This window comes from Ictalurus furcatus, chromosome 25 (assembly GCF_023375685.1).
Source record: "Ictalurus furcatus strain D&B chromosome 25, Billie_1.0, whole genome shotgun sequence".
In the NCBI taxonomy this organism is placed as follows: Eukaryota; Metazoa; Chordata; class Actinopteri; order Siluriformes; family Ictaluridae; genus Ictalurus; species Ictalurus furcatus.
In genome coordinates this window covers 20,675,998-20,682,577 of record NC_071279.1, presented here as the reverse complement: position 1 = coordinate 20,682,577, position 6,580 = coordinate 20,675,998, and the positions used below count along the sequence as shown (strand labels likewise).

Genomic DNA, 6,580 nt, shown 5'->3' with positions numbered 1-6,580 from the left:
TTGGCATGTAGGTGAAGATTTTTGACCAAAGGCAAAGTCACCCAAAAGCCGCTGGTGGTTGAATAGTCCAGTTATACATTTCACTGTCGATACTGCAGTCCTTGGAGAGAATACTGCCCAGGTATTTGAATGAAGGAACTACTGCAAGTTGTTTTAGGTTAATTTAAATACTGGCAGTGTGTGTTGTGTGTGAGTGTGAGTTCCTTTGGCAGGTCACCTCTGTTTTTGCTGTGTTAACACAAGCCCCATCTTGTTGTATACTGCAGCAAAGATGGACTGAAGGTCCTGTGGAGTGTGAGCCACAAGAGCACAGTCATCAGCATAGTATAGATCTAGGACCTGCTCTCTGGACTCTAACACCTCTGCTGTCCTCAAGGTCCTTATAAAGAAGATAAGTGACAAATAAGAGGAAGATTTTTAAGAAGAGTGAGGTGCTCAGGATGAGGAGTTTTTCGTGGATGCAGTGTGCTTTATGCATATTGTCCAGAAAGCTGAGGCTGGTGTCTGAGTTCTCATCAAACCAATCCGGAGGTTTTTGCCCTTATAACCGGTGAATATTACATGATAGATCAGAATTTCAGCTTTCATTTCCTGATATTTACACCTAGATGTGTTAAACAACTTAAAACATGGCACCTTTTGTTTCGAACCCGTCAAGTGATAAAAAAAAATATTGGAACATGTGAATGACGGCTGTTTCTTGCTCCCCAGGTGTATCCATTTAGATTGATTGTTTAAACAGTTAATAGATCTAAATGTCTACTCTTGGTTTGAGCCCTGGGTTTCGCCTGTGAAGACTGCATTTGTTGTTAAAAATGATAAACCAACAGGAAGACCAGAGGGCTGTCTATGGGAGAAAAGTGAACCATTTTGAAGATGAGAAAAGAGAAAAAATTCATCAGAGCCATTGCACAAGCATTGGGTATAGCCAATACAACAATATGGAATGTCCTGAAAAAGAAAGAAACCACTGGTGTACTAACAACCAGACACCGAATAAGTCGGCCAAAGAAAACAACAACAGCTGAAGACAGAAATGCTTTGAGAGCTATAAAGAAAAACCCTAAAACAACAGTAAGTGACATCACCAACAGCCTCCATAGGGCAGGGGTGAAGGTCTCACAATCCACCGTTCGAAGAAATATAGAGGCCATGCCACAAGACGATGAAATACAGAGATGAGACACAAAAGTTCTGGAAAAAAGATGAACCTCTACCAAAGTGATGGAAAGTGTGGAGAAAGAAGGTATCTGCTCATGATCCAGAACATACAAGCTGATCTGTGAAACATGGTGGAGGTAGTGTCATGGCTTGGGCTCGCATGCCTGCTTCTGGAACATTCTCACTAATCTTTATTGATGATGAACTCATGATGTTAGCAGCAGAATGAATTCAGAAGTTCACAGGAACATTCTGTCTGCAGATTTACAGAGAAATGAATCCAAATGAATCAGGAGGAACTTCATCATGCAGCAAGACAAGTAGAATTGGCGATGAACTCAATCCCCAGAACACCTTGCAGTCTACAAACATGGCTGCTCCAGACTACAACACCCAGCTTCATCACTATCACATTCCTGCTCACCTGACATCATTGTAATGTATTCTAGTTTAATACATGATATGTAACGTAAAAGGAGGAAGGCTAGATAAAGCTCAGTATGTCAGTTCAGTAACCACCTGTGTGTCGTCTGACTTATTATTGATAAAAATAAAATAAAACACAATATTACATGGTGTCAGAAGTTGTAAGTGCAGCGAAAGAAGAATGGCACAGCTACAACCACCCTCAAGCTTATGTCTTCAAGGAAATCTCACCAAAAACTGAAAGATTTGGATACAAAAACTCGACCTGTTCAAAAAGTGCAGTGTGCCACATTACTACACATCGCGGGTGAGGAGGCAATTAAAGTTTGCAACACTTTTGAATTTCAAGACGGTGAGAGAGATAAAATCGACGTTCTCAAACAAAAGTTCAAAGACTGTTGTGAATAAAAAAAAACCTACCTTACATCCATCACATATTCTTCACGAGCGATAGAGAATATTGATGTCTATGTCACGGACCTAAATAACAAGGCAAAAGACTGTGAGTTCGGAGAATTACATGATTCATTAATCAGAGATAGAATTGTTTGTGGCCAGACTACTTAGAGAGACAGAACTCACATTAGCAAAATCTGTGGATATTTGTCGAGCTAATGAATCACGTCTAGCCAAGTAAAAGCGCTAAACAAAGTAGACATGCACAAGATCAAAACTGTAAGGATTAAGCAAAAAATCAACAAGCGTATGCCAAAAGAAGTGCAATGTGACTCAAGTGATGAGACAAAATGCAGCAGATGTGGTTATAAACATGAGCAGAGAAAATATCCTGCCTACGGACAAACATGCAGACTGTGCAATAGAAAGAACTTCGCAAAAATGTGCAGAAATGAGCGTAAACAGCCAAAAATGATGTGCACACACTTGAACAGACAGAAGAACGTGACAAAAATATGTTCCTGGGCACGGTAGAAGTGCAGAGAAACAAAGTGAAAAGCATACAAGCTGTCACAACAGAGACAGAAAAAGAGAAAGAAAAGTGGTCAGAAATACTCAAGATAAGTGGCAAGTAAGTCACATTGGAGCTGGACGCTGGTGCAGAATGCAATGTTCTCTCATTAAAGATTTTCAAGTCGTTGGGCCTAACAGAGAAGTTGAATATATCCACATGCAAATTGCTTACGTATTCTGGACACCAGATGTGACCATTGGGACAGAAACAGTTACAGAGACACTGTGAGTACAAAGGTCAAAAACACAAAATTCAGTTCCAGATCACAGAAAGAGATTCTCCTGTGATACTGGGAAGAGCTACTTGTGAGGCTTTGGTCATGATTAAAAGAATACATGAAGTGTCTGTTAATGATGACATTCTGAAACAGTATGAAGATCTCTTCACTGGTCTAGGATGCATGCCAGGATACCATCTCATTCAAGTAGATCTGTTAGTAAAGCCTGTTGTACATGCTCCACGAAAAGTTCCTGTCGCACTAAAAGAAAGAATAATAGAAGAGATGAACTGCACAGGATGGAGGACACGGATGTCACTGCGAGACAAACAGAACCAACTGATTGGGTGAGTAGCATGGTGACAATTGTCAAGCCAGATAAAATTCGCATATGTCACGACCCGCAGAATCTGAACAAGGCAATTAAACATGAGCACTAACCACTGCTCACAGCAGAAGAAGTCTTGTCAAACATGCCAAATGCCAAAGTATCCTCTGTGCTTGAAGCCAACCAAGGGTTCTGGCAGATAAAATTGGACAAGGAAAGCTCCAAATTGTGTACATTCAACACGCCCACAGGAAGATACAGATTCCCCTGTTTGCCTTTCGGAATATCGTCAGCATCTGAAGTATTCCAAAGAGCTGTAGCACAGATGATTGAAGATCTGGATGGTGTGATAAACACTGTGGATGATCTGCTGGTATGGGGTGAAACAATACAAGAGCATGATGTCAGACTGATAGAACTCCACAAAAGGGCAAGCGAGTACAACCTCAAGTTGAACAAAAAGAAATGTCAGATCAGAACTTCACAGATCAAGTATATCAGTCATGTACTAACAACAGAAGGACTGAAACCAGATGAAGAGAAGGTGAGAGCCATAGTTCGGTTACCTCCACCAGAAGACAAACAAGCTCTTCAAAGATTTCTGGGTATGTTGCAGTATTTTGCCAAGATCATTCCCAAGTTGTCAGAAGTAAGTGCTCCACTCAGACAACTGCTGGAGAATGATGCCGAATGGATCTGGGGAAGTGAGCAAGAAAAAAGTTTTCAGAAACTGAAAACACTAATAAGGAACGCACCAACACTGAAATTCTACTATGTCAACAAACCGTTAACATTGTCAGTAGATGCCAGCTCTGAAGGAATGGGTGCAGTTTTGCTACAAGATCACAGACCATAGCATATGGTTCAAGAGCGCTCACAGACTGTCAATGTAGATATGCGCAAATTGAGAAGGAACTACTTGCTATCGTATACGGAGGTGAAAGGTTCCACCAATATGTACATGGCAGAGAAGTTCAAGTAGAGAGTGATCACAAGCCATTTGAGAGCATTTTCAACAAAACACTACACCAAGCAACATTGAGACTACAAAGGATGTTGCTTAGACTCCAAAGGTACAACCTGAAAGTTACATACAAGCCGGGCAAAGAGATGCATATAGCAGATGCATTGAGTCATGCTTACCTCGATGAACACACTGAAGAACTGCTAGAAGAGGAGTTGGAGGTAAACTGTGTCACACCTCAGCTACCTGTATCTGAAAAGAAACTGCAAGTTTTCAGAAAAGCAACAGCTGATGATCCTGAAATGCAGATGTTGAAAGATTACATCATGAAAGGATGGCCTGCTGAGAAAAGCCCAGTTCACAAAGATGTTCAGAAATACTGGACATTTAAAGAGGAAATCAGTTACACATCATGACTGCTGTTCAAAGCTGCAAAACTCATAATTCCAAAAAAAAAAATAAGAAATGAAATGCTAGACAGAATTCATGAGTCACATCTGGGCATGGTGAAATGCAAGGAAAGAACAAGGGACATCATTTATTGGCCAGGAATGTCAGCTCAAATTGGGAAAATGGTATCTCAGTGTACCATATGCAACACTCATCAAAACAGTCAGTCAAGAGAACCACTAAAACCTGGGCAAAGGTCGGTACTGATTTGTTTCAGCACAATGGTTCAGAATATTTGTTGTGTGTAGACTACTACTCCAAATTTCCAGACATTGCATGGCTGAGTGACACTACGATCAGAATAGTTATCATTGTGTGGTAACATCAGATAATGGTCCACAATATGCCAGTCATGAATTCAAATGTTTTGCAGAAAACTTGAAATTCGAGCACAAAAACGTCTAGTCTGGGATATGCTCAGTCTAATAGTGAAGCAGAAAGAACAGTCCAGACCACCAAGAAAATGCTCACAAAGTCACAAAGTAAGAATGGAGATCCGTGTGTTGCATTGTTGGAATATCGCAATACTCCACTAGATGGTGCTGGAATGTCACCGGCATCACTTTTAATGGGGAGAAGGTTGAAAACGAGACAACTTCCACCACATTGTTGACTCCTAAGGGAAGTGGACAAATTCAAGAAAAGCTCAAAAACATGCAGTCAAAGCAGAAATGTTATTATGACAGAAACACCAGACAATTACCAGACATATTAACAGGGACAAAGTGAGGACACAGCAAGGACAAATCTGGACTCCTGCAACAGTCCTGAAGAAGCATGAGTTGCCAAGATCGTATGTTGTTCACACACTTGAAGGAAAGATTAACAGAATAAACAGAAAGCATCTGTTAAAGACAAAAGAACAAGAGTTTACATCAACACGTGAACAAACTGACTTTTATACTGAGTCAAACACGAATGTACCGCTGGAAAAGGAAACAAAACCAGAATTACCTGTTGTGGTGAAGCTCACACATCACAATGATTCACCTGAAAGACAAAGCAAGCCACCTCTCTTCAGAAGATCTGGAAGAGAAGTTAATAAATCTTGTGTTTGGTGAATGCACTGTTGAATGTTGAGACAAATGTTAAAGTTCTGAGTTGTTTAAAAAAAACATGATGATGGTGCTGATGTAATGTATTCTAGTTTAATACATGATACGTAATGACGTAAGATGTACGTGGGTTCCACGTAAAAGTAGGAAGGCTAGATAAAGCATGTCAGTTCAGTAACCACCTGTGTGTCGTCGGATTTATTACTGATAAAAATAAAATAAAACACAATTTTACAATCATGTCCTGGTTTCTTTTTTCCCCACAATTTAGATTTTTCTCTACATCATGTTGTTTGCTGATCGCCTGATTCTCTGTCTGTTTTTTAAACCTTGAACTTGTCTCTTGTTTTTAACATAAACATCTTTGCCTGTAACTGCAACCATCTCCAAATGCAACCATCTTCAACTCAACCATCTCCAACGGTAACTATCCAAATTTGACCACTATATAGACTATATAGTGTGTATATATGTAGTATTTATATAGCGTGGAAGCAGATGAATTATCACTATCCACCAGAAAGCAAACTGTGTGTCATATGTATCTATGTATAAATATATGTATAAATATTATTATTACTGGCTGCGGCTCAGCTCTCCCATATGGTCTAGCGGTTAGGATTCCTGGTTTTCACCCAGGCGGCCCGGGTTCGACTCCCGGTATGGGAAAAGCTTTTCACTACAAAATCCTTTAGAATTTACTCAAACAGCAAAAGTAAATTATAGTATATATTTTTTAAATCTCGCGACGTCACATGACATTCCGAAAGCTGAAATCCCCGCTGCGCCGCCGAGTCACGTGATCTCTCATCTTCACCTTCAATTTCACTGTCATGTGGATGTATAAGGAAATCTCCCTTTAAGATCAAAATATACAAAATACACCAATGTTATTGTTTTAAACCCCAAAAACCCTTAGCTTTAATAACACTTCTTTTATAATGCATATACTGTATTAAATAAATACAACAGGTTTCACTAGTGTACAAGTAAACAAACAAAGGTAAAA

The 6,580-nt window shown here is 39.8% G+C and overlaps 1 non-coding gene across 1 annotated transcript; it reads left to right on the top strand.

The window, feature by feature from the left end:
• The first annotated feature begins 6,168 nt into the window (after window positions 1-6,168).
• trnae-uuc (transfer RNA glutamic acid (anticodon UUC)) lies at window positions 6,169-6,240 on the top strand. Its single transcript has one exon. It is a non-coding gene; the product is annotated as a tRNA-Glu (tRNA).
• The last annotated feature ends 340 nt before the right edge of the window (window positions 6,241-6,580 follow it).